Here is a 27,690-nt window from a genome sequence, read left to right on the forward strand (position 1 = left end):
ACACAGTGTTGCATTTTTTATGGTTTTTATTATAACCGCTTTACTATTAACATTATTGTTTTATTGGGCAAATCCACTCTCTTGGATATATAATATGCATATATGTGTCATAAATTGTATTGCTTTGATAGCCATTTTATTAGCAACCATCATTCATATTTATTTTTTTAAGCTCGCGTTAAAAATTACAATCAAGTGTCAACGATTTTTTTCTTTTGAATTTAATTTTTTAATATCTGTCATTAGTTATTTGTACAGAAAGCGCTTTATTACCAAATACCCAATTATTTTGCTGCACTTGTCATTCTACAATTAAATTAATAAAAATGATTTATTTACAATAGAAAAATCGCGAATAATTACAAAAACAATGTGTTGCATTGTGAACGTGTTAAGTAAAGCATAAATAACGGCAGCTGCAATCAAGTTCACTGATTTCATATCAGAATGGACTATCTCATTATATACAATTCACCTTCGCATTTTATAGTTTAGTTTATTAATTATTATTTAATGCAATTAAATGAGCAATTAAAATGAGCAATTAATTGCATTAAATAATTCAGACGGTACTCAATTTACAGTTATTTATTTTTTTTTTCAATTGGCTTGTTGTCTCTCTGACTACAAATGTCAATGTAGTAGTTCATTAGACACATGTTGATAAACATTTCAACACATTACTATTGTTGTTGGTTTCATTGACATTTATTCTGCAAAGGAGCTCAATTAAGTGGAGCGATAAAAATGTTGAAGGGTGTTGTTTAAAATAATTAAATCGCATATCTATAAAATCTTTTAGGGATGAGTAAAAAGATGAAAAGAGAGGGGATTATTATATAGCTAACTATAGACAAAACAAATTTGGATTGATTAAAAAAAATAAAAACTGAATTATTTAATAAAAAAAATGGATAACTAAAAATTGAAAATAGCAGCATTTTTTTTTAAATATAAATTTTTTTTATTTTTTTTTACTATTTTATTATTAATATTAAAGCTTTATTTTTTTCTCCACAATTTAAATATTAGTAGAAAATAAAATTTTATTTTTCTCAATTTTTTTATAAGTTTGTTTTATTCTTTTTTTTTGGTAATTTCAAATTAAAAGAATTAACTATTTAAAAAACTATTTTTTTTTTTTGTTTTTTTTTTTTGGTTTTTGTTTTTTATTTAAAATTATTACGTAGATTAGATTCAAGTACGTAATAATTTTAATGACAAATAAAAAATAAAAAAAAACAAAAAGGGATTAAATGTATGCTACGTCCACGTCGTTAATCCTGGGTTACGCTAATTGCAGATAATAATAGTGCATAAATCAATAATTTTTCATCATGTTCTGTGTTGGTATTTTATTTGTAGCTCATACAAATATTTCTGTCCCAAAATTCCCTTTGGGGGGTAAAAAGGTGATGAAATAAGGAACATTTTAAGATATTTTCGAAAAAAAATCGATGCCCCCTTCGAAAGGGTTAAAAATTAAAAAAAAAAAATTTAATTTTTTGCTATGAAATTTTAATTCAAAAAATTTTTCCGATATACAGTTTTATAGTTCGAGAAATTCTGTACAAAAAAGTCACCTGGTGTTTTAAAATCTGTTCATTTGTTTTAAAGTTATGGCGGCTAGAAATTTTTTTTACAAAAATCTTTGGCCCCTTACAGTATGGCAACCCCGCGTTATACAGACCTAACAGCATATGCTTTATTTTAGGTTTTTCATATACTATAAGATATATCATTGCCAAAGAAAATAAAGAACTTTTTTTTCAAATGGCTTTTTTTCCAGAGAATGCCTCGTATACGGTAGTCAAGAGTTTTGAACTTACATTTAATGGGTTTAAATTACTTACTTAAATTTTAAAATTGAAAATTAATTTGGAATTAATATTAAATTTATTTTAAATTTAATTTTTTATTTATTTAAAAACTCAAATTATAAAGATTGAAAATATGTTTCTTTATAGAAAAGAATTTAATATTTCGCTAAAGAAATTTGTTTTTATTCAAAGAGATTCTACTTTTCCTTTAAAAAAAATATTTTTTCCTCAAGTATAAAATTTTAAGTATCATTCATTTATTGAAAAAATTTCATAAAATGTTTAATACTTTTGCAGTAATTTAAAATATGATATCTAAAATTGTTTGATATTATTTTTGGTCATCAATCACTAAAATTTCAGATTTTTGAGAAAAAAACAAATAATTTGATACCATTTAGTTATCAAATAAAGTTTTTTCAAATATTTATTTTTAATATATTTTGTCTAATTGGATTCTATTAAATTTTAAATAAGACTTATATGTTTTATTAATTTGTGCTTGATTTTAACAAAAAGTTTAATTTTTTAAATATTCATTACCAGTTTACACTTTGACAGTAAACGACTGAACAATTATTTGATTTAATTTTATGTTTCACATTAATTATTATTTTCCTACAAAAAATTTCATTTTAATAAAACACTTAAAAGTTAGTAAACAATCGTTATATTCTCAACATATCAACATTCAATATAATGCAATAAAATTTTAGTAAATCACAATTAAAATTTGTTAGACACATATTCAAATTTTAAAATTATATTTAAATTATTTTATAAAAAGCCAAAATCCGCCATAAAACACAAGCATCAAACAACTCTACACAAGAAATGCAAATGGAGCTATTGACGCGCGAAGCTGTAACGATTATTATCACATCACTTTATTTTATATAATATTTTCATACGATTTTATTATCTTTTTGCATTTACACATTTTTATGATCACCTAAGTGTAAGCATATGGAAAAAAGTTACAGCAAATTGTATGACATTTACGCAGATTTTTTGGGCAGTAAAAACATGAATAACCAATAAATTTGTTACGCGAAAAAAAAAAACAATTTTTGTCGTTCAATAACATATAAAATATAGTAAAGGAATTACCCTTTTTGGAGTCCAATTGAGTTGTCGCACAACATTAGGTGTGCTTTTATTCAGCCTGCCGTTATGCCGAGTGTCAAATCAATACGACAAAATGCAACGGGTAGCATTGAATCACACACGGACAGCTTCGAATTCTTCTTATTTTTTTTTTAAATAAATATTTAGATATATTTTTCGATTTTTCCACCGTATTCCACTCTACTGATTGCTGATTTCTTACGGCTGCTGCATTGTTGACCCATAAAAAAGACATAAACAAACAACGTTTGCCTGGATGCTCAGAAAAACACTCACATATATATATATATATATTGAAAGCCAGTGATGAATAACAACAACAACACAATATAAAATTAGCTCAAAATAAAAACCTAAAAACACCCCCATATCTATGCAATGCAGGCACTCAGTGACGCTACGACAGCTTTTTTTATTGCCTGGCAATGGCGGTTCGCCGCGTGGTATGAGTAACCTTTCATTTTTTCGTTTTGGTTACCCACTCACGCAATCAGCTTAAAAATGTATGAGTGTGTGAGTATTTTTTCAGCTGCGCCGCAATAATAAGTTTTGTTAAAGTGTGCATAAGCATAGTTGTACATTGCAACAACAACCAAGTGATGTTTTTTGTTATTGTAAAGAAAAATCAAAAAAATAAAAAATAAAATATTTTGCGCTGAAAAATTTATAAAAATCCAAAAAAATAAGAAAAATAATTCGCACACAGCAGGAAGTGACCTTAAAAATAGCTGCTTAGTTGCAATACACAGTGGTTTGCGGCAACGCGGCATTACAATTTGCAGTAGGAAGGGGAAGTAGGAAGAAATATAACGGCGAATACCGCAGAAGATAGAATGATGAGCTATATGTGTTGTTCGACGACATTGACATAGTTCAGCGAATAAAAAAACAGCGGCTACGCTGGCTAGGTCATGTTGTTCGAATGGACGAAAATGCTTCAGCTCTGAAAGTGTTCGATGCAGTAACCGCTGGTGAAAGCCGAGGAAGAGGGAGAGACCTCCACTCCGATGGAAGGACCAGGTGGAGAAGGACCTGTCTTCACTTGGTATTACAGCCGCCAAACTACCAAAAAGAGATATGCGTGGCGCGCTGTTGTGGACTCAGCTATAACCGCATAAGCGGTGTCTACGCCTAGAAGAAGAAGATTAAGGCCAGATACTTGTTTATGTGTCAGGGGTTTCTTTTTATTTTTTGAAGCGACATATGAGTTCACGTTTATTGAACCTTAGAAAGATCACTTGAAGTCAAGTTTGTTTTCATTCTCTTTTTTCCATTTTGAGCATCAAGTTTATTAAATAATCTACTAATTTTCTTTATTCTGAATATTTGTTTGCTAAATATATCGGTTATTGCGTGAGATACCGTAATAATTTTAGTATAATATGCGCAACTTTTGGCTAAAGTGGACTCCTTATAGGTATGAAACCTATGTATGTTCTTAAGCACTATATATATATCACACGATTTAAGTACACTCACAAATAAAATAAAGAAATATGTACCAATTCAAGTGGCGGAGTGTATGTACATGTGTCTACATGGATTATTAAGGATTATGTCAGCTCGTACAAGACGCAAAGTGGCACTTTGACAGTAATGCTGTGTGTGGAAAACTGTACATGTCTATGTATATTGCTGTAACATTCTTAAAATCCCAAACACATCGCCATACAGACACATACCTATGTATATAGAACCATAAGTTTACCGCTGTGTTCACACTTACTTTTTCTCTTTTCTTTACTCGATTCTATATATCCTATATCTTACATGTATACCTTCTTTATACATAACTCCGCTGTAATATTTTCACCGTTGAGCCACAGCGCATTACATAAGTATATTTTAATATTAGAGCCATTGTATTTTGTAGGCGCATTTGTATACTTTTAGGCTCATAAACGGGTATTACAACTTCGTAAACACTTGACAGCTGACAATTCTCGCTTAACTACATATTTATATCATCAAGCTGCAGTTCAGGCATTTCATATATTATTTTATAGCTTTAAACGTGGGCAATTACTGCATACTTTAAGGTGCTGTTAAAAAAGGTTTTAAGAAAGGTTGCATTTGTAATACACATACTTTGTTTCACAATACTGGGTTTAAATGTGGCAATCAGTGTGTTGAGGGTCTACATACAGTTGAACTTCCAAAACTCGAACATCTATAACTCGTAGTTCTCCATAACGCGAACTCTTGAATTGGCAATAGACGTAAAATTTCATACAAATTACCTTCCGTAACCCGGGAGTCTCTCAATCTCGATGTTTGTCGTGGATTATGATGATTCGGATTAGGGAAGTTCAACTGTAGTATACTATAAATGTATCTTATGAAGATTTGAAGTAGCTTAAACATGCCATTTAATCATTTTGACGCTCAAAAGTATGCTTTTATTTAGCATTTTTTAATCCGAAATAATATTTATTCAATATTTTTCTTTAGCACTTACATAAAACTTTACTTTCGAAGCAACTCTATTACTCATCGTAATATAATTAAGTTCTCCGCGGCAAATCAAAACTAAACAAAGCACAATTTAATCACAACATTCTAAGCGTTTTACCTTGCATTAATTTTCATTTTTACTATTCTATGAATTCATTACAGATTGCAGCGAGAAATTGTAATTTGAAAGCGAAAAAGAAATCCAACAGCTGTGTAAAAATCAGCGCAACGAATTCATATCAAACTTTGAACAGACCAACACTACTACTACAAATAGCTGAAATCAGTATAAAGGAAAAAAAATGCAGATAAAACAACTATAACCAGCAGCAAAGCGAGCAGTAGCAGCAACAGTTCCAGGTGAGTACCAAGAAAATTACTATGATATCCAAAAATAAAAAAACATTGCTTGCAACATTATAGAAGTCCGATATTTTTCAATCTTCCAATCTTGCTCCGTTGATTTCATATGCAATTTTTTCGATTTGCGATATTTCTTACGCTGCAATTTTAATACACTCAAAGTGTTGCCAAAGGTAATAAAAATGCAAGCAACGCTTGGTTGGTCCAAATTTGCGTGGTGAAGTGTGCATATGGATAAATATGAGTGTGTATATTGTATATATGTATGTGTTTATGAGCTAGCTGTAATAACTAAGCAGCTGCATAAGAAATTCATATCCAACGAAAAGGTTATAGGGCAGAAAAATACACCCAAATATATAAACATTTCTTCATACAAAGTAAGCGAGCCAACATATGCATTTTTTCACCAAAATAAGTGAAAAAAGAATCTAAAAATTTCGCAGAAAAGCAGTAAATGAATGACTGCGCCAACAAATTATGCCGAGCAATCTAAGACAAAGCATATTTTTAGGTGCAGCTGCAGCTGCCACTAGTCTTGCCAAATGGTTGCAAGCTTGTGTGTTATTCCAGATTTCGTTTAGTATAGTTAGCAATAAACTAATATTGGCCATGCATTGCATGGCAGCATTACCTATTGTATGTGTAGCTCAGCTGTGCTGCTCTGGCAGAATTATTGCCAACAAAGCGGGCATAAAATATTCGATGACGTAAAATTTTCACATATGTTAATTTTTACCGTTAATAATTTTTCTGGCAGCAATCTGTGTTTTAGTGCCTTATATTTTTTGGAATTATTTTTTTTCTTTTTTCGGTATTTTTTTAGTTTGGATTTTCAAAACATGGATTTTAAATTTAATTGTTTTTCAAAAGCATATACAATTTTGTATTTTTTTATTTTAAAATTTATCTATTTTAGCTCTAATAATATTTTCAATAATATCCCCCATCCATAAACTCTTAATTTTTATACCCTGAACAGGGTATATTAAGTTTGTCACGACGTTTGTAACACCCAGAAGGAAGCGTCGGAGGCCCTATAAAGTATATATATAAATGATCAGTATGCTGAACTGAGTCGATTTAGCCATGTCCGTCTGTCTGTCCGTCTGTCTGTATATATACGAACTAGTCCTTCAGTTTTTAAGATATCGTTTTGAAATTTCGCAGATGTTATTTTCTCTTCAAGAAGCTGCTCATTTGTCGGAACTGCCGATATCGGACCACTATATCATATTGCTGTCATACAAACTGAACGATCGGAATCAAGGGCTTGCATGGAAAACTTCCGCATTTTACTACATATCTTCACGAAATTTGGTGTGAGTTATTGCTCATAGAAATAATTTAATCTCCGAAAAAATTGTTCAGATGGGTACACTATAGCATATAGCTGCCATACAAACCGAACGATCGAAATCAATGGCTTGTATGGAAAATTTTCGCATTTGACGTGGTATCTGCACGAAATTTGACATGGATTACTGCTTAACGTAATAATATAATCTCCGAAGAAATTGTTCAGATCGGTTAACTATATAACCTTAATGTTTCTGGCAAACAACCCGCCTAAAAATAATTAGTAAAATTTTTTCCTTTTTTTTTACTTACTTTTTCTTACGTCTTTAGATTTGCTTAAGCACATAGTTACTAAAAGAAATGCACCTGTGAAGGGTATATTAGCTTCGGTACAACCGAAGTAAACGTTTTTTCTTGTTTTATTTTTGGAAGTTTTAACGGTTTTCGAAATTTCAAATTTCAAAAATTTCTCGATTCTAGTTCATTCTATTATTTATTATATTTTCCATAAATTTTTTAAACTCTGAAATCACTTTTAACTACACTTTAAAATAGTCTTTAAAACATTAAACTGTTTTTCCCATCAACGGCAAAACCTACATACTATAGCCGAAAAGCCCTTTCCAAACACATTAATGCTCGCAATAAAGTTTGACTGCATATTTTTTGGCGCTTTAGCCAGGGGAATATTCCTTTTGCTCACTTTTTTTACGCTTCCATTTCTGACAATCGCTTTTTTTATTTTGAATCGTTCATAATGTTAATGTCAAAAATGTACCAAAAATGAATTTATTGCGCACATAACAGACGTATAGTTGCGGTACGACATGACAAATAGGCGCTACAGTGTAGCATACCTTTAGGAGTTATGGGTAAATTTTATACATTCATGATTATTTCAATAATAAAATACTTAAAGCTCCTTAGGCGTTGACATTCATCTTTCCTGATATTTCGAGAAGATTTTTTTACTTGTTTATGTAAGGCAGTATTATGTACTACGGTGTCCAAACAAAAATCGGTAAATATGTCGGAAAATTACTCAGTTAATTTCCCCTAACATAATTTAATCCCTCGTTAATTTTATGGTTATTTCAGTTCTGACAAAAAATTCTTTCTGATATTCTGTTTCATCTAGGTTTTAATCTCCTTCGATATGAATCTTCCATTCAATAATAACTACGAGGTTAGTTCCTCATTTGACTAATGACAGTTGACAGAATAACTTTCTAACATACCCAGTTCTTGATAATATAAAATAGGTAGATATAACCTATGGGATATAGGACTTATGTATTTGGGTCAAGTCTATGTAAGGTTGAAAAAGTATAAGTTAGAGCATTGAGAATATTGAATAAAATCTCCTCCAACCATCCAGTCTTAATTTCGCGTTTATTAACGAACTATAAAATATAACGCCACAGATAATTCCTTCCTACTTTACGAAAAAGGGAAAAAGTACAATAAAAAAATGAAAAAAATACATCGATTTACCAAAAAAGAAAAGCAAAAATACTACAACCGAAAACAGGTCAAACCGCAGACAAAGGAAACTCGCATTTTAGCAACTTTGGCAGCTGAGAAAGAACGTAGAGGAAATAGCGAAATATGAGCAGCACGTATGACCAGTCATGCCCACATGTCTGCGATATGTGTGCTTCTAACTGCCTAATGCAACCCAAGGGAGTTATATATTTGCTTTTGCAATTTCTAAAAACCCTCACTGCAGTTACTTTGGTGCAATCAAACTCAGCACGCATATGGTATTACTGTGAGAGTGGCGAAGAACAATATGCGCGAGAAAAAGGCAACAATTTACAAAGTGTTGCAAGCCAAAAAGGGCTGCTAGATTCAAGTATAGCTGTATATGAAGGCATGTGTGTGTGCTTTCTAATGTTATTGTAGGCAGCACAAAGGCGCACACTTGCCGACCAGCAAATTTTTATTGGAAACCAGCAGCAATTTCTTATGCTTTTTGTTTAGCAGCAGAAATTGCAGAAAAAATGGAAGATCCTTTGCATCCGCGGATATGCCAAGTGGCAGCAAAGGCATGCTTGGACGGCAAAGAGCAGCACACAAACACATACACATAGACATGTCTACACAATATCGTTACAAGTATTCAGGCCAAACACCTATTTTCTTTTCAACTAGTTCGCCAAAAACAAAGGAATCACCACCAAAAAGAGACAAAAAAGGCCAAAAAATAAAAATTTATCTTTGGCAGAAACCGTACATGCTGCCAGCCAACACATTGAACTACCACCAACCACGCCAATATACCATTATAAGCGTTATAAGAGTGGCAGCGCGCACTCCGCTTTCCTTTTTGGCAATGCACTACCCTGTAGTCCACATACTCGCATGAAGCGCCTTTGCTTAACCCTTGCACTCTGTAAATTTGGCGAAATTTCTACCAGATTGTTGTGGAAATGATAATTAAATGCTATTAAACTCTCTTTATCCATTTATTTGAATACTCGGTTGGCCCGCTAATTGTTGTACACTTGTGACTTGGCTGACACTTCTCTGTATAGATATATCTGCGATTCTATGAACTCTTTAAATGTGAAAACTTGAGCATTTATTTGAACAAATAGCTTGGAATACAGATATATGATTCGAACATCAGCTGCTATTTGGTATATGATGGTCATAAGCTGGTTGGCTAACTTATATTTGTTGTTTTTTGTTTCCAAATAGATTCAGGTATCGTTGTTCTGAAGAAACCTATTGCTCCGGATCTGTATCAGTTCTTTCTGCATAGAATCCATGGTCTTGACAAGCTTACCGATTTAACATTCTCGTCCCTACATTTTTCCTCACTTTATTTTCATTCTATGTCATCTAGTCTGGTTTCATACCAATTAGTATATTTTCACAACCATATATTTCAAGAGAGGAAAAGTTGCCTTGCTGAAAAGGTATTTTTAACTACTTCTATATTTCCTTCTAACTGATAATTCGACGAAAGAAGCGAATCCTCATCTGTCCGATGAAGAGAACGTTCTTTTATAAGTTTAAATATTGGCAGAGTTACGGGAGGCGTAAGTAAACTCCCTCTTAAGTTCAATATTTTGATGTAGGTATCTAATTCTCTCAGCTAAAATTGGCCTAAATATGCATATTATCGTCGAGCTATTGGCAATTATTCACAGTGATTCTCGAAGAAATTTTGAAAATAGTTCAATTTTTGTTGTTGTGGCTTCCAAATTTTCCGGCTGATAACAAGGTACAGAACCTTTGAAATTACCTATACTTACTTGTCTTATTACTATCTTCTTCCCTAGAAGTTGGTTCAAGGTATCCAATTTACTTTCTCCGCCTTATCTCAAAACATTCCTTATTCTTGATCAACCAAATAGAACTCTACTTCTGAGTTTCTCATTCAGTACACAGAACGTTGGTTCCAAAATAAACGCGATCGTCTAAGCTCTCGAACTTATGACTGCCAATAGTATTATATGAGACGAGCCGTGAAACTGTTGGCTGTATTTTTGATTACAGGAGACATATCTTATCATCCACGATCACCACCTGACTCATTCGTCCAGAATTATATTCATGTTATCGATACTATACCGGACCGCAGCATATATAATACAACTCTACTTCCGAAGTCTTACGAAGGTCTTAATGATCTCACCAATCGTATACTCTTTTCTTGGCAGCTATTTCATTGCAATCTTTAGCATGAGTCAATGCAATGTCAACCTGATGTATTCAGCTTTTACTCATTAAAATGTTCCTTCGCTTCATATTTATTCTACATTTTACGTTCCTTCAGCATATTAAATCTCATCCCCTGTAATTTTGACTCAACGGTTCGTCATTTCACTTAATTTTTAAGTTATTTTGGCACACTATAATTCCACAGACGCAACTAAATCTTCATTAATTATGACATTTACTCTTCTGAGTTCGATAATAATTCTTATTTCTTTCAACCGGCATTAAAGTGAGCGTCATAAAAAGCATATATTCTGCTTAAGCAACCATATTTCGCTCATCAATTACATGAGAACTTCGCTATTTTCAGTTTTTTTCTTATTTTCACTGGAATTCTATAACATTTCATATGCGTTGGGAGTTAGTTAGAGAATTGGATATATATAATACATAATTATATCTGTATGTGGTTTTGAAACGTATGCAACGAAAATTGCATATTGCGTTCTACAACCACAATGTCAGCAATTTATCATTTTTCAACACAGCAATACACACCACATATACTGTCGCTTTCATATAAATTGCTGCACTGAGTTAGCCGAGATAACATATATATTTATATTGCCATACCCAGCAGCTGTAGCATAACCTAAGGCGCACTGAAACATAATCCTCCGCCAGCACACACATGGAATTGTATCACTTCTTATGTATATGTGTGTAGTGATTAAGGTTACTCATCTGCAATACGCTTACAATTTGCTTCACTCATTCGTTTTAATGCTTATAGTACACTTCGCGTCTTAAATACCAACACGGAATCCGCGGAATGTAAAAGTGCAGCTTAACGGTAATACCAAACAGTTGTATATATACACACACATGCGCATTTTTGTTTTTCTTCAAGAAAATTACCCAGAGCGTCAGCTAGAGAGCGTTCACTTATGCGCCTAACTCATTTAAAATGCCTTTTCGACCTGCTATGAAGATGAAGGAGAACTACAAAATAAAAAAAAAATTTCGTAAGAAACGGTATAAGAAGCAGTGCAACTCTGCCATCAAGCATTTATATTATATGTTGGTAATCCAGACCGTAGCTCGCAGCTGTCTCTCTGACAGTTAGGTTGCTTATAGGTGTATGTGTATTGTAGTGTTACTGCAGTGAATGAGTGAAATCCGTAATGAAAAATCACAAAATGAGCTCAAGTTCATTAAAAATGCATTAATCTACATGCATGTAAGGCAGACACATACCAGGCTGTTTTTGTTGGGAGTAAGGACTGCTCAGTAGAGAAGAAAATAAATCCTTATTTTATGATTTTTGTAAGGGCATCCTTAATGTTTAGAGTTTAAAATAGCATAATAATAACTACAATTACAATTACATTACAAATTACATTTACAATTTCATTGCAATTAATAGCAATTAAACATGTAATTAAAACATTACATTTCACATTTACCATTACATTATAATATCAATTACAATAGCATTACAAATTACAATTACACTAACATTTCATTACAATTTTGATTACATTGCAATTTACATTTATAATAAGATTATTAATACAATTACAATAACATTATAATATACGATTACCATTACATTATAATTACGGCTACAATAACCATTTCAAAGATTGCAATTACTTTTAAGATTACTTTTAGAATTACAATTACATTACGATTTCCATTTACTGGTACATAATAATTTTAATTCCAATTCGAATTTCAATTACAATTACAATTATGTTTAAGGCTAGGGTTAATATAGGTATCACACTTTCCAAACATGTAGACACGTAAGCAAAATTTATTATTATTTTAGTGTAGCAGAAAGAATTATTACTGACCACCTTAACAACAATAAATAAAGTATATGTGAGACATACAGATGTACATATTATTGTACATTCAATTCCATTTGCCACATATGACTGTGTGTCAATCTTAGTGCATGAATAATTGCACACGCTAGTGTATTTGACAAGCGAAAGACAGCGAATGTATGCCATTTGCAGCAAAATAAAAACATGAAATACTCTTGAAGGCAATGAAAATTCTTAGAAGAACTTGATTGCAATACTTGAGATGAGAGTTTAAAAATAAAAGCAAAATACGAGCAATTCAATGTGAACAAGGACACCAGATACAGTTGTGTTAGAAAAAGTTAAAATTTTAATTAAATTTTGCACAATGAGGCGGTGTGTTTAATGAAAAAATTGTCGAAAAATTTCATTATTTAAAAATACAAACACCTAAATTTATAATTGAAACCCAGTTTTGGTTCCAAAATGCCTTCATAAATTAATTACATGTAGCATACATTTAGGCACACAAGAGGTTAAACATTTTACTAATGTAAAAATTATAAAATGCTTCAATTTGAAATTTTCACATAAATTCTTAGTTTACATTTTGATTGCAAATGATTATAACATTGATTGCATCTATTTGTAAGCATACTTATAGGCTTTAAACATTTTCAAAATCACAAATATTTAATTCCTACAATTATGACTCAATAAACTTGACACATATTTCGTTTTATTGTAACTTTTTAATTACAATAATGTATTTTCCAAACCAATACTTAAGCAAATAGTCAAATTAAAGCATATTTTTCGGCTAAAATTCGCTTTTATTCGAAGTCAGTACGAACCTCACATATTCTCTTCCAATCGAACTAAATTGAGGCTAACTATTTCAAATATAGCAGTTGATATTTAGTTGATATAGTCAATTAGCTAATAGCAAATTTGGCATTTCATATTTTTATACAGTTCTATAATCACTTATGGACATTACGCAATTTAAATTATTTGAAAAAAAATGTTGCATACATTTAGGCGATGAAGTACGTACGTAGCATAAGCAACCAAAAATTCATTATTTCTACTTTCCACATGATAAAAAAATTATTTTCGCATTTATTTGTTTGAAACTTCAACGTAAATAAGCATTGCATATTTTCAGGTGCTTATCAAACATGCAAATAGATTTAATTTCGTTAAAAGTTGTTACAAACAAAAAGTACTATTTGTCCACTGGCTTTGCAAGCAGTGACAAATACAAAATTACTAAAAAATACTGTTCAAAATATACTGTCCTTACAGCAAACCACGTCTAGTAGTCTTAGTAAGATTTTTAGACAACGGAAATGCGCAATGTCATGCAACTTACAAACAGGTAGTTAAAATAGCATTGGCATGCAAATTTGTTGTAAGAAGTAGCAAAGCTAAGAACATTACAAAAGAAATATAGTCTACTACTGCCTAAGACAAGAAAATGAAATGATGTAAAAAATAGAAAAATATGTAAGTTAGGGTTTTCACGTTAAAAAAGCATGACAATACGAAATGTAAATATAAAAGCTGCCGAGTAAATTATTTAGAGCGGAAATTAATGCATATATTTAGCTCGAAAATAAGCATGAATATTGTATCTGAACTTTTTTGCTGTTAATTCAAATGAAAAATACTTTAAGCCAAGCAAACTTGTATACTTCTTTTTGTGTATGTATATAGTTTATTGTTCGGTTTTTTATGGATTTTCTACTTCATATGGGTATTTTATTGAACATCGACTCTAATTACAGTATAACGTGAAGTAAAGACAACAAGCAAGAAGTAGTTCCTTAATTTTTTGAGTTCTACTTTTGGGAGCAAAATATAAGTGTAGTAAACTGTTGTTCTAATAATTCTCATAAATTATATAATTTTATAGCAATATTTTATATTAAGCGCCCAGAGTTATGCTATTGATATAAAAAATATGTTTTATGTTATTTGTTGTACTAAAAAATTTTAAATTTTTTTAGTTTTTGTGAGCCAAGGTAACTTTAACTGTATGGACTTTCAATTTCAATTTATTGCTTTATACAATTTAAAAATAAGAGTTGCGCCTAAACGAATGCTTGATTTTTTGTATTTAATCTATACTACTATTATAAAAAGGAAAGTTTTGTATGTATGTTTGTATTGAATAAACTTGAAAATTGATTTCAAAAATTCTTTCACCATTGGAAAGCTACATTCAGCCCGAGTAACATAGGCTAAATTTATTGCTAGCATCTCAACTTTCTGGAAATAGTTACCAGGTGAGGGTATCAAAAATACTCCTTGATGGAGAATCTAAATCTGAAATGAAAAATCGTCTTGCAAGTCATTCCTTTTCTTCTCTTCGCATCGCAATCGCGTTCGTTGAGAGTCGAATATGGAGCGTGTGCACCGGCTTGAAGAACAAAATATTAGAAATATACAAGCTCGCTTAATAATCAGAGAGAAAGACAATGGAGACCAAAGACTAGAGGTCGCAATCAAGTTTTAGCTAATTACAAATAAAATATAATTTCATGTTCGAATTTTCCCCATTATACTTTTTTTTATTTATTCGCAAGAGACGGGAAAATACATACATATTTATGGGAGAGTGTGTAAAAACTTATTTAAGGCGAAACGTTTATAAATGATTTTGAATTAACATGATTAAATTTCACTGCCACTGTTACAGAGCTCTCACATCAAACCACTGATCTATATTTCATTCTTTTCGAGAAACACGTCATTATTTTTGTTATTGTTTGCTCTTAAATCATATGCCTTAGTGAATTAAATTAAAAAAAATGGTTGTACTCCTAAAAGTATGCCAAAGTGTAAATATTTTAGGCAAATATTTCTATAAAAATTATTGCTGAGCAGTATTTGTTGACCGTTGCTGTCTTCTTTTTTCAAAATGTACCTTTTATAAGCGTCTGTATGTAGGCACTTTTTGCTGACATTCTCAATCAATATTTACATAACACATAAAATAAATAATTATGAATGTACTATGGTTTTAAACGTTTTCTGTGTGATGTTTAAGTAGACGCTTTATAAAGTAAATCCTTTTACGAGTGCAAATATATACAAAGGCATGCGAAAGTGGCTTAAATCGCACCAACTACTGGAGCAACTGCATCAGAGGCGCTTAATTATCTACACGGTGTATCAACTAGGTGTTGTTGTCCAACCGAAATTGAGTGAAACCCTGAAAACAAAAAATGAGCACAAAGAGAAAAGAGTACAAAGTTTTACTCCACAAAAAGGGTGGCAACAAAATGGCAAAGTTTAGCAAAGTTAGAACTTTCCGTTAACTATTTTAAAACGAAAGCCCAAATACAAAGCCGGACGTAATGAAGTGTGAGAGCCATATATATGTATATAGCCATAGCTGTATGGACCTGCTGTATATACTAGTGTTAACTTTATATTTCGGTATGGGCCAGTAGACAGGACATTGGACATTATCAGTAGAGTTTCCGGCTGGACGGCGACACTCATTTTAGTCTGCTATGTAATTTTAATTAAGCCAGCATAGATATTGTAAGGAACCAAAATTAAAGTAAGACCAAACTACTATGCTATGCAGCCATGGCTGTTAACATTCTAAAAAAACTTCGTCTTTGCCAAATGTTTGAAAGTTGTTTTCCATACACTGGCTATGCCAAAATTAAGCTACAGCTTGTTGTGTGGGTGGCCACATTGATTTGCACTTCATTTAAAGTTTTATTACGAATTGGTGTTGTATACTTTTAGGCGGCTTTGCTAGTCGGTCGACCATAGTTAATTTCGTCGGACAGATGTCGTACTTAGGGTACTACCTCTTAGTGGTGGAGGCAAAATAATTGATGCGAGTAAAGTTTAAAGATGAGGATAGGAGTAAGCAAATTTAGATTTTGGTATGAAAAAGTTTGTCGAAATGCACGAAAGTATGCTATATAATAAATAATCAATTTTAAAAACATAAACAGAGATTAGTTACTCTATGTTGGGTGTAGCTTAAATCAATTTAATTTGTAATTCTTATGCTGAGTGTCTTTGAATACCTTTCTTTATTATTAAATATCCTTTCTAAATTAACTATATCTGTTGACCCCTGAAAGTGTGCTTTACTAAACCCTAACATAAAATCATCTTAGTGCAATTCTTTCGGTTCTGTGAAGAGAGGAGTAGCTAAAATCTGGAAAATATATGTGTTCAACGCCTAAAAGTATGCAAAATAGTAATATTAATATGCACAAACTGTCATCTTTGAAAGATTGATACAAAAAATATGTTTTATTTGCTAGAGTCATAATATTTTTTCATATGCTTTAAACACACTGACTGTAAATCACGTTTTTTTCTCCTTTTCGCTACTATTCTTTCAACAATTTTATCACGTATCAATCTATATTTAGTTACATAGCCGCATACATTAGGTCGTTTAAGTCAATGTCTTCTTTACGCCTGATTTGCATTGTATCCTTGACAATTGCGCCCGGATATTTGCGCCGGAACAAATAGAAATATTCAAATGAAGTTCAGTGAGCACAGGTCGCGCGAACAATTGTCACAGCACACTAATGAGCAGCGCGGTGCCACTGTGAAATAGATACTCGTATTTATGCATGAGCTCAATTTGCGACTCAGGGCCGGTTGGATAGCATAAATATCCTCGAGGAAAGTAAACAAATGCGGCTGGGTATCGATAAGGCCGTGAATTCTAATGAGTTGCAAATAAATACATTTGCGTATTTTATTTTTATACGTGTGCACGTTGAAGTGTTAAATTTGAGAAATGCTAAAGAAGCTTTAAGAAGATTTCTATGTTAAATTTTTTATTTATTAGTTAAAAAAATCTGGAGTAAAATGTAACTAATATTTGATATTTGGATATTTGAATTTTTGAATTTTTGGATTTTTGGATATTTGGATATTTGGCTATTTGGATATTTGATACTGGATATTGGAACTCATTTCTTATATTGGGAAATTCAGCATCTTTAAAATTAAAAAAAAAATTATTAGCATACTTTTTGGCTACTCACACGTGCTTAAATTTTTTTTATTATATTCCACAAACAAATTTTGAATAAGATTAACTTATTTGACTCAAATTTAATTTGGACTTACTCTCCTTGACATTCCAATGGTATAATAACAATAATCACAATAGCATTTCGCATATCAAATGGAAAAGGCATATCTGTGCCGGAGTAGCTTCGTACGACAACCAACAAGGCATCCAGAGCAGATAGCAAGACACAAAGACGGGCTTATATTTGAATGCCCAAAAAATGCTCAAAAATCCATAAAAATACCTAAACGAAATGATGTAAACAGCTGACTGGCGTAAGTGAATCCTGCAAATAACAACAAAAACAACAACACGCTGCCTTTAATACACTTGGTAGTGGGTACGAACAAAATGCGGCTTCGAATTGTATACACACTAAATTGTTGCCTACATCTAGGGGCAAAGTATAAAAATTTATTCAGGTGGTATAGCCGGCGCTGAAAAACTTTACATACAAACAAATTTGTACAACGAGTAGAGTTTTGCATTGGAAATGTGTTTTTATGCTTTTTGTAACTCATTTTCGTTTCGGTTACGAGCAGCGTAAACAGTTTCGCGACAAAGACAGAATTTTTTTTCGTCAACCTATTTAAAAGGGAGTCACCCAAATATGTCCAACGTTGCCAAAAAGAAAATTTTATTGTGTCAGAGAATTAATGAAAAAAAAAATTGTATTCAAAAAAGACAAGTGAAAATTTCGCGGTGGTAACATTGTTGTCGGTATTTACAAATTTTTTCCAACATTTTTTTAATATTTTTTTTCTTGCTTTTTTTTCTCACTGTTGTGGCTAATATTGAATTGAATTTTTGTATTGCTATAAAGAGACATCCACGCTCTGTAGCGCCCTATAATATGACTACATACACAGATGCCGGAAAGTGCCAACTGTGACGCTGCCTGTGGCCAATGTTTTCCTTTACTATTTCCGTATTATTATTACATGCCTTTAAGCTTCGTTTTGTTGGTTTTATTATCTGCCTATATCAGCCAAGCCGCGTCAACATGTTTGCGCTAAAGTGCGCAGCATCATGTTGCTCATACACTGTTATTATAGCAATGCCACTTTGGGGAATTCTTTAGTCTTGTTTTACCCTAAACATTAGCCGCGTATAGTGGTAGACAGTGAAAAACATAATTTAATCATTATTTGCTGGGACATTGTACGGGTTGTAGAAATGCGATTAAACTTACTTTAGGGCGTAAATTCCATAAAAAGTCCTAAAAGTATATCACTAAGCCCATGACTTTGAATTTTAAAGCGTTTGTGGCTTATACAGGCTTTAAATACACATACGAGGGCTGCTATATATATTTCTAAATCCTCCTATTTAAATACTACATCTACACTCTTGTATATTTTTAGCATAATTTTAGGTGCTTTTACGCTCAAGCCTGTAACAAACTTAATGTCGATCTGCGCCCGCTTTACGAAGCCTAGTAACATACTCACGCCATTTATTATTATCGTATATTTCGACTTCTGCTTGATCTACTTTCACTTTAGCCATCGCAGCTTTGTGTGGGCTTTCTTGACAATACCTCATCGCGCAATTCATTAGCGTCCTAACATGCCTTAAAGCCAATTTGCCAGTCGGTTTATATACAACATTGTCATTTTATTAAGAATTTGTCTGCGTTTACGCCTAAATGTATTCTGCAATCTACAGAATATGTATGTCTTTATTTATGCTAAAAGGTTATCTACATTTTTTGACAAATCTTTCAAATGGCATGAAAAGTGGCTTATATATGCATCGGCATAAATTGGCTATATTGTGGTTTGTATGTTAATGTATGTGGACAATGATTCAGGCGAAATCAACAAGCATACTTTTAGGCGCTAAACTTTAAAAAATTTTCTAATCCTTTACAGAATTTATTTAAAGTTTGAATTTAAAATATTGCAAAAAGTATCAATAGATGCAATTAAAAAAATAATTTAGTGATATTTTAAAACTTCCTAATTTAATAGATTGTATTTGAGATTAAAAATTTTTATTGCATATCGTTTTTTGTTTTCAAATAAAACCACATATATTTAAAGCATACATACATATATAAATTATTTCTACAAATGCTAAGCCACATTTTCTTTCCGCTTTTTTAACGCATACTGTTCAGCTTCAATATATTAAGTAGCTTGAAATAGAAAAATATTTGTTAACCACTATTGGTAAATGTTTATAAATTTTTTGCAGATTCAAAAAAAATGTTAGAAATCTGAAAAGAACCGCAAAACCACATATATTCATTAGAAAAAGTCACATATTTGTCAACTGTAGCTTACGCAGAAAATAAAAGATTAGAAAATATTGTTATTTTTGAATTTTTTAAAGCTTACATTTAGAATTTTGTAGTAGTAGCACCAGCTGAAAGGAAAAAAGCCCTAAAATGTTTTTTTTTTTAATATTTTGAAGTATAATTTTAGACTTCAGTCGAAAAAATTTTATATATTACGAGACTAGGTACTATTTAACATATATTAAATCCGAATATCACTTTGAAACATTCAAAATGTTATAAAATATACATAGACCTTATCAATTTTATGAAATTCTATTGAAAATTTGTGGGTGGAAATTCCTATTTTACAAAATCATGGCATACTTCTCTGGGCATTTTAATAATTAAACAATTTTCCAAGAAAACAAAATTAGATTTACATAAAATTTCCAACGGAAATATTCCTAAAAAGTTTGTTGCCAACAAACTTTACAGTTTGTATGCTTTTAGGCGTTACACCGCTACTTCGCGCTTAGTCTTTTGAAGCTTGTTTCTGCGCTGTTAAAATACTACGCACAAGATGTTGCGTAAGAAAGCGCCTTAAGCTAGATAAAATTACGCAGATTTGTAGCTTTAAATATTATAAATTCCTGAAGAACATACTAAAAATTCGAAAAATTATTCAAATTTCTTTATTGATATGCGCAACAGCTCGTATGTTCGCCTTAATTATTTAAAAAGAATATACAATATTATTTTTGCGACTTGATTAAACTAAGTTTGAAAGCTTTTGTTGAATTATAATGTTGCTGTTAAAGCGCCTAGAAATATGTTTGCTCAAAGGAATTATCATTTTTTTTCTTCTCTTTAAGTATATACATACATATGTATGTGCCTCAGATTTTTTTTTTTTTGCAAATTGAACTTAATTACTGCTTATTGTCTTTATTTCTCCAAGCTCATTGTGTTAAATTTAATCTTTCTAGTCTTAAAGTAGTTCTGGAATTAGAACGTACTTGTATTTATAACTATATTGCACGATTGACTACTTATTGGCTTAAGTGGTAATACAAAAAGTTTTTTTTCTCAAATTACTTTGTCTACCCATCTTCACATTAAAACCGATTAAAGCGTACTGCATACTGCTGCATACTGGGAATGTGCAAGCTGCCAGTAGTCGATCAATGAATTATCAATATATGTATATACTGTCGGAGGTCGTGCTAAGCTACTTTCACTAAAAATACGGGGAAAATAAATCAAATCAGTAAATCAATAAAATCTAAAAGCTTTAAATTAAATAAACCAGCTCAATTTGCGTATGGTTGCTTCTATACGACTACTTCAAAGCCACACAGAAATCTTATCAACTTAACTCACTAAAGCTGGATAAATCATATTTTCGGAAAAATAAATTTCTAGCTCTTATGTTCTCTTTGAGAAAGTAGATCTGTAGACAACTTGATATACTCTCTTGTATACCTGAGGAGGAACAAAATACTGCATCAAAAAGTCTTCTCTCATGAGATTATACTGTGGGTAAATCGTAAAATAAATTAATACACAATAAAAACAACAACTCAAATATTAAACAAAGTTCAAAGTTATATTAGATTAGATTGAGTTTGAAATAAACAAATTTTACAGTTCAAAAATCTCAGCTATCACCACTAATCAAAAAATGTTATTTCCACATATTGAGCGCCTAAAAGTATGCTTATCAGATTTTAAAACATCCAAAAAAGAAGTGAGAATTACATTTAGGAACATATATTAATAGAAGGGGGTATGTAGGGAGTGTGGAGAACTTCGGTTGCGCCTACATGTAGGCAAATATTTGTGAAACAAAGTAATTTATATTAAAAATTGGTTTATAGTCAAAATGAAGTGGGTTTGCAAGTATGTGTGTCACATAATCAACTGACATCAGAAATTTTTGCTTAAATTTATACAAATTTGTCAAACAGAAATAACGATGCATAGCATGTAGCGGTAGTAGAGAGTGGGAGTGCGTAAATAAAGCAATGAGAAAGCGTCAACCAACACATTACTATGCATATGTATGTGAGTTGCTATGTTATGTGACAAGAAGAATTAAGCAAATAATAACTAAGAAAAATGCAAAAATAAAAGTAAAACTACCGAAAAAGTTGTCTAAAGTTAATTGGAGTGGAATTACACAAAAATGTTCGTGAAATAAAATATGAAAATAGCACAGATGTGAATGTTTGCAAATATATACACACAAAACATACATTTTTACTTCCTAATTGTTTCTGCTATAGTACTTTATAGCACAAGTACACATGTGTGTAAATTTGTTAGACTTTCTCCCCAGCTCAAACTAATATGCAATCTACTGATTCCTAATTGGATTATAAACGAAATTTCAGTGCATTGCAACAATAACAATAACCTTTGCTGTTGAGCTACTATACAAACAATAAAAACCAAGAAAATGCTGCAAATATTAGCAGCCACTTAAGCGTTTACAACACACAGCACATAACAATAGTTAAATAAATAATAGCCTGACAATTTAGTTGCTTGTTTTTAACTAAAATTTATTAAGGCAATTTGTAACGCTTTAACGAAACTTATATCAGCTTTTCCCTTAAGTGTATGTTTGTGCTTCCTCTTATTACTACAAGTATTAGCTTAATTGAATGTGAACATTGCATTTATGGCAAAGCGGAAGGGTTGTGTTTTTAAAATAAGAAAATGAAAGAAATTACTGAAAAGGAGAATGTCACGTTGAAACTTTGCTAGCTTTATCGGAAAGCTTTGTTATATTTTAATTGGCTATAAAAAGTGCGAACAAATTTCAAATTCATTTTTTTTTAATTTATTGTCATAAAAAATAATTAAAGCATGAAATAATATAATAAAAAAATGTCACATTCTCGTTTTTGAAACTAATTTAATTGTAATATACAATTATTATGAAAATACCAAAAATAGCTAAAAGTAAAAAAGTTCTTTAAATAATAATAATTATAAATAATAAAATATAAATATAATTAAAAAATAAAATATAAATTTATAAAAAAATCTCATTAAAATTTTCTTATAAAAATTTATTAGAATTATTATTTTTATTTTTTAGAATTTATTTTTTTTTACTTTTACAACTAAAATTTTTCTAAATTGAGTTTTCGAAATTTTTCAAAATATTTTGAAATAATAGATATAGTGTTTGTTTAGGCCAAACAAATACTCCTCTGCATTACTCTCCAAAAAGTAATAGATAAGTAATGCAGAGGAGACAAATCGCCCCAACTTCACCTATCACACATTACCCTTTCAACACAACAACACATAGAGAAAGAGAAGTGAAGTAAACAACACGAACACATAAACCCGCGCAATTTAAATTGTAATAAAACACCAAACAAAAACTCAAATTCACACAAAACACATAACTTACAGTGAGAAACAGAAATACACCAAACCCAACACAACCCAAGAAGAAGGAATCCACACAGAACACAGATCAACCAACACAGGGGAGTAAAACACCATACAACACAAAAAAAGGGAATAACTCAACCATAAAACAGGTCAATATTTTAAATATTCACTAACACTAAATTTATCTAATTACACATAAAACAATTAACAAATATTATTTATTCACACCCATATATACCCATTTATGTAAATATATTTTATATAAACTCAATATACGAAAATTATAACGTTGACTCTAAAAAACTAACTCTTTTCTTCAAACGGACCGGCCTCATCGTCAACTTAACTCGACAGTGTTCATTATTTTTTGTTATGTTTTTTACGAAGACAATCTCATTAAATTAAAAAAAAAAATTAAATTTTTAAAAATTAATATTTTTAAGTGTTTATTATTTCTGATTTTTACAAGTTAAATTTTTTTAATTTAGTTTTCGAAATTTATCATAAAATAATAATTATAATGTTCATTAATTTTTTTACTATAAAACATTATTTTCCAATTGTCTAGTGTTAAAAAAAAGTGAAAAAGCTAAAGCTCCTAAAAGTATGTCTCGTCCCAACAGTCGCTGCCTTAAATACATATTTATAAAAAAATATCTATAGCATAAGGTAGCAGCTGCTTTTTAAAACCCACAGCCTACGGTATCACCATATTAGATTAATGTTAAAAATACACACAACTGTATTTTATGGTTTGTGCATAAGTGTAGGTTAATAATTTATTTTACCTACGCGGTACACTTTATTTATGGCATATAAAATTTAAATCGATTGCAATTTATTTTCAATGATAAATAGCTAAGCAATGATAAGAACAAGCACGAATAATTGGTTTTATAAAAATACAAAATTCAAAAAAACTAAATAATAAAACAAAAAAATATATACAAGTCAACATGCATGACGTGTAAATTTAAATTAAATTGCTTTAAATTCCACTTAACAACACTAAAACAATAATAACAAAAGCAAATTAAAGTGTTTTTCAAAGCAAAGCTTTGCTTGCCACCGCAAAATTCGCTAATATTGCCACAGCGTAAAATAACGATTTATCGCCATGAAAATTGACAAACATTGGCGACCACAATTATTTTAGCAAATTTCACGCTAATTTGGTTAAACTATTTCAACTTTTGCCGCAAGTTTCAATTTCACTCCCCCTCTTCCACTATTTGTCACTTGTTTATTTAGCCGCTGGTCGGTTTATTTGGCGCTCACTTTAGTTTATGCACGCTCGGCGCTGTGTTTACCGTTATATTTGCGGTTTTAGTCAACAGCTGCGTACAGTAAACATGATAACTTGTAATTTTATATTTAGAAAAACATTATTTGCAAAATATATGGAGGCAAGCATATGTTCTACTGTCCTAATTCGCAAAAAAAAAACGTTAAAAGAATGTTTTACTTAATTCGTGTTTTAATAATTAATTAAACAATATAAACAATTATGTGTTAATTAATGCTAATTATGTAATGAAATGAAAATGAAATAATACAGCATATTTTTGTTACACTAATTGGCAATTAAGCGAGACTAAATAGCTGGTGTATTTAATCTATTGTTGTTTTAATTCCATTTTTCCATAATTTTTCAATAAGTGGCAGCTCTATTCCATACAGAGTCTAAAGCCTCTCTGAATGCTTTCCGATAGACTTCTCTAAGTCCGTCATTTAAAACCTAATATAAGCTTTCAACTATATCCACTATCTTCCTAAATGCCATACTTTCGACATATATTTTGAAATATTTTGCCGATTTAGTTTCCGATAGGTGGTAGTAACTCTATTCAAAATTGTTATTTAATCAGATTTTGCCATTTTGGGAATAAATATATATAAACTTCTTACTTCCAGCAAATATATTATAATATTTTGCTTAGTTTTAATTAACCGATAGTTGGCAACTCCTTTCTAAAAAGTTTTAAATAAAAGTTTTAAGAGTCAGCTGTCGCATCAAGGCTACAATGTTAATTAATACAAAACTGCTGGCAAAATAACCACAGAACGAACAGCAAAGGAAAGGTAAATGACAAAAATACAAAGATCACAAGGAGATATAAAAATTGTATGTATAAAACAGTTGATAAAAAAAATATTTATCGGAGAGAAAAAATCTTCGATTAATCTATATATATAAAATTAAGTGGCAAAACTTCCTGTTCGCATACTCCTCCTAGACGGCTTACCCGATTTCAATGAAATTTTCAGGGGTGATTGGGGTCTTTGTGGAGGGTGCACATAAGAAATTTAATGTGTGTATCATTGCACGTTTTGCAAAAAAAAAAATGAATTTGCAAGAACATTACTATATTCCGAAATACCACAATATTTCACTTGGAATGCATCATTGAATACATTTCAACGACGAAAGCAAGGGGAGCGTGTTGACGGTTAGCCAAAGGTCCGTAAAACCGATGCCATAGGACGAATTTAAACCATCCATCCGAACAACGCCGAATGTTTCTATTTGCGTCTGCTATTAGTCAACGTGCGCGGACCAAGATCATTTGATGATTTGAAAACTGTTGACGGTCAGTTGTGTGCGACGTATCGTGAAGCATGTCAGCGATTGCATTTGTTAGAAGATGATATGCATTGGGACACGGCCATAATAATATCTACATGCCTTCCAAAAGTCAAATCCGCAAGAACTGTGGAATAAGTACAAAGACTGCATGACCGAGGACTTATTAATTTTGGCGCGTAATCGAGCATCGGACCCAGACTTGCTATATACATTACAAATGTATAATGATGCTTTGATATTGGTTGAAGATCTGTGCCTTACAATTGCCCAATCGTTCAGCGATTGATATGCTTGACCATGAGCTTCAACGTGAACAACAATACGATTGCAATGAATTGTGTGCTTTCATACAAGCTAACATTACCAAATTGAATATTCAGCAGAAAAATGCTTATGATAAGATTATACGAGCGGTTGACAATAACGCCGGTGGATTCTACTTTCTGGATGCGCCCGGTGGTACAGGGAAAACGTTTCTGATCTCTTTGATTCTTGCTACTATACGGTCAAAATTGCGCTGGCAATTGCTTCGTCAGGCATCGCTGCATTCAGCAATTCAGCATATCGAGGAATTCAGCAATGGCAAAAGTTTTGCGAGGAGCTGGAATAGTTCTATGGGATGAGTGCCCAATGGCTAACAAAAAGTCATTAGAAGCTTTCAATAGAACAATGCAAGATTTACGCCAAAAGCAACAACTTTTTGGCGGAGCATTAGTCTTATTATCTGGCGATTTTCGGCAAACTTTGCCAGTCATTCCTCGATCAACTACTGCCGACGAAATAAACACATGTTTAAAATCGTCAGTTTTGTGGAGACATGTTCAAAGGCTGACTCTTACCATCAACATGCGAGTCCAATTGCAAAACGATCGATCCGCAGCGGCGTTTTCGAAGCAGTTGTTAGACACTTTGGCGAAGGCAAAATACCAATCGATGATACCGGTTTGAACACATTGCCGAACAACTTTTGTACACTTTTACAATCGAAAGAAGAATTGATTGAAAGTGTATTTCCGAATATTGTTCAACACTATTTAAGTGAACGCAATATTGGCACCAAAAAATGTACACGTCAACGAAATCAATTTTGCCATCCAAGAAAAACTGCCAGGAGAAGCTACAACATATACATTCGATTGATAGCGTTTTGAATCAAGATGAAATAGTCAATTATCCAACTGAATTCTTGAATTCTTTGGATCCCCCCGGTCTGCCACCGCATAGTTTGGTCCTGAAAGTCGGTTCACCCATTATACTTCTACGAAATCTGAAGCCACCGACTTTTATGTAATGGCACAATACTTTCAGTCAAAAAATTGTGGCCAAATTTGATTGAAGCAACAATACGAAATGGCAAGGCAGCAGGTGAAGTTGTACTCTTACCACGCATTCCCATGATTCCAACGAAACGTTTGAATTTAAGCGCTTGCAGTTCCCAGTACGTCTTGCCTTTGCGATGACCATCAACAAATCGCAAGGGCAAACGTTTCAAGTGTGCGGCGTCAATTTGGAAGAACCGTGCTTCTCCCACGGCCAATTGTTCGTCGCATGCTCGAGAGTGGGAACACCAAGGTGCTTATTCATTTACGCACCAGGTGGAAAAACCAAAAATGTTGTATACCAATATGTTTTATAAATTTTTTATAAATGTTTTATAAATGTTTTATAAATAAGTAACAGTTTTACAACAATAAATAAAACACAAAGTAAAAACCCTTAAGAGTTTTAATCGATTTAGGTGTAGCGAAGCGCACAGGGTAACAGCTAGTTACTAAAAAATATATTTAAGAAGGTCGTGTTAAAATTTGAGACTAATCGGTCTAGCCGTTTTCGAGTAATGTTGGTCACCG

General features: G+C 31.6%; 1 protein-coding gene across 2 annotated transcripts in view; it reads left to right on the top strand.

Annotated features, from left to right (window-relative positions):
* LOC105219249 (uncharacterized) overlaps window positions 1–27,690 on the top strand; it is a 705,022-nt gene that overhangs the window by 627,109 nt on the left and 50,223 nt on the right. For both annotated transcript variants that reach the window (XM_054231964.1, XM_054231965.1), the window contains one exon: window positions 5,565–5,762. The gene's annotated coding sequence lies outside the window, so the exon portion shown is untranslated. The remainder of the gene's footprint in view (window positions 1–5,564; window positions 5,763–27,690) is intronic.

Source organism: Zeugodacus cucurbitae, chromosome 5 (assembly GCF_028554725.1).
Source record: "Zeugodacus cucurbitae isolate PBARC_wt_2022May chromosome 5, idZeuCucr1.2, whole genome shotgun sequence".
In the NCBI taxonomy this organism is placed as follows: Eukaryota; Metazoa; Arthropoda; class Insecta; order Diptera; family Tephritidae; genus Zeugodacus; species Zeugodacus cucurbitae.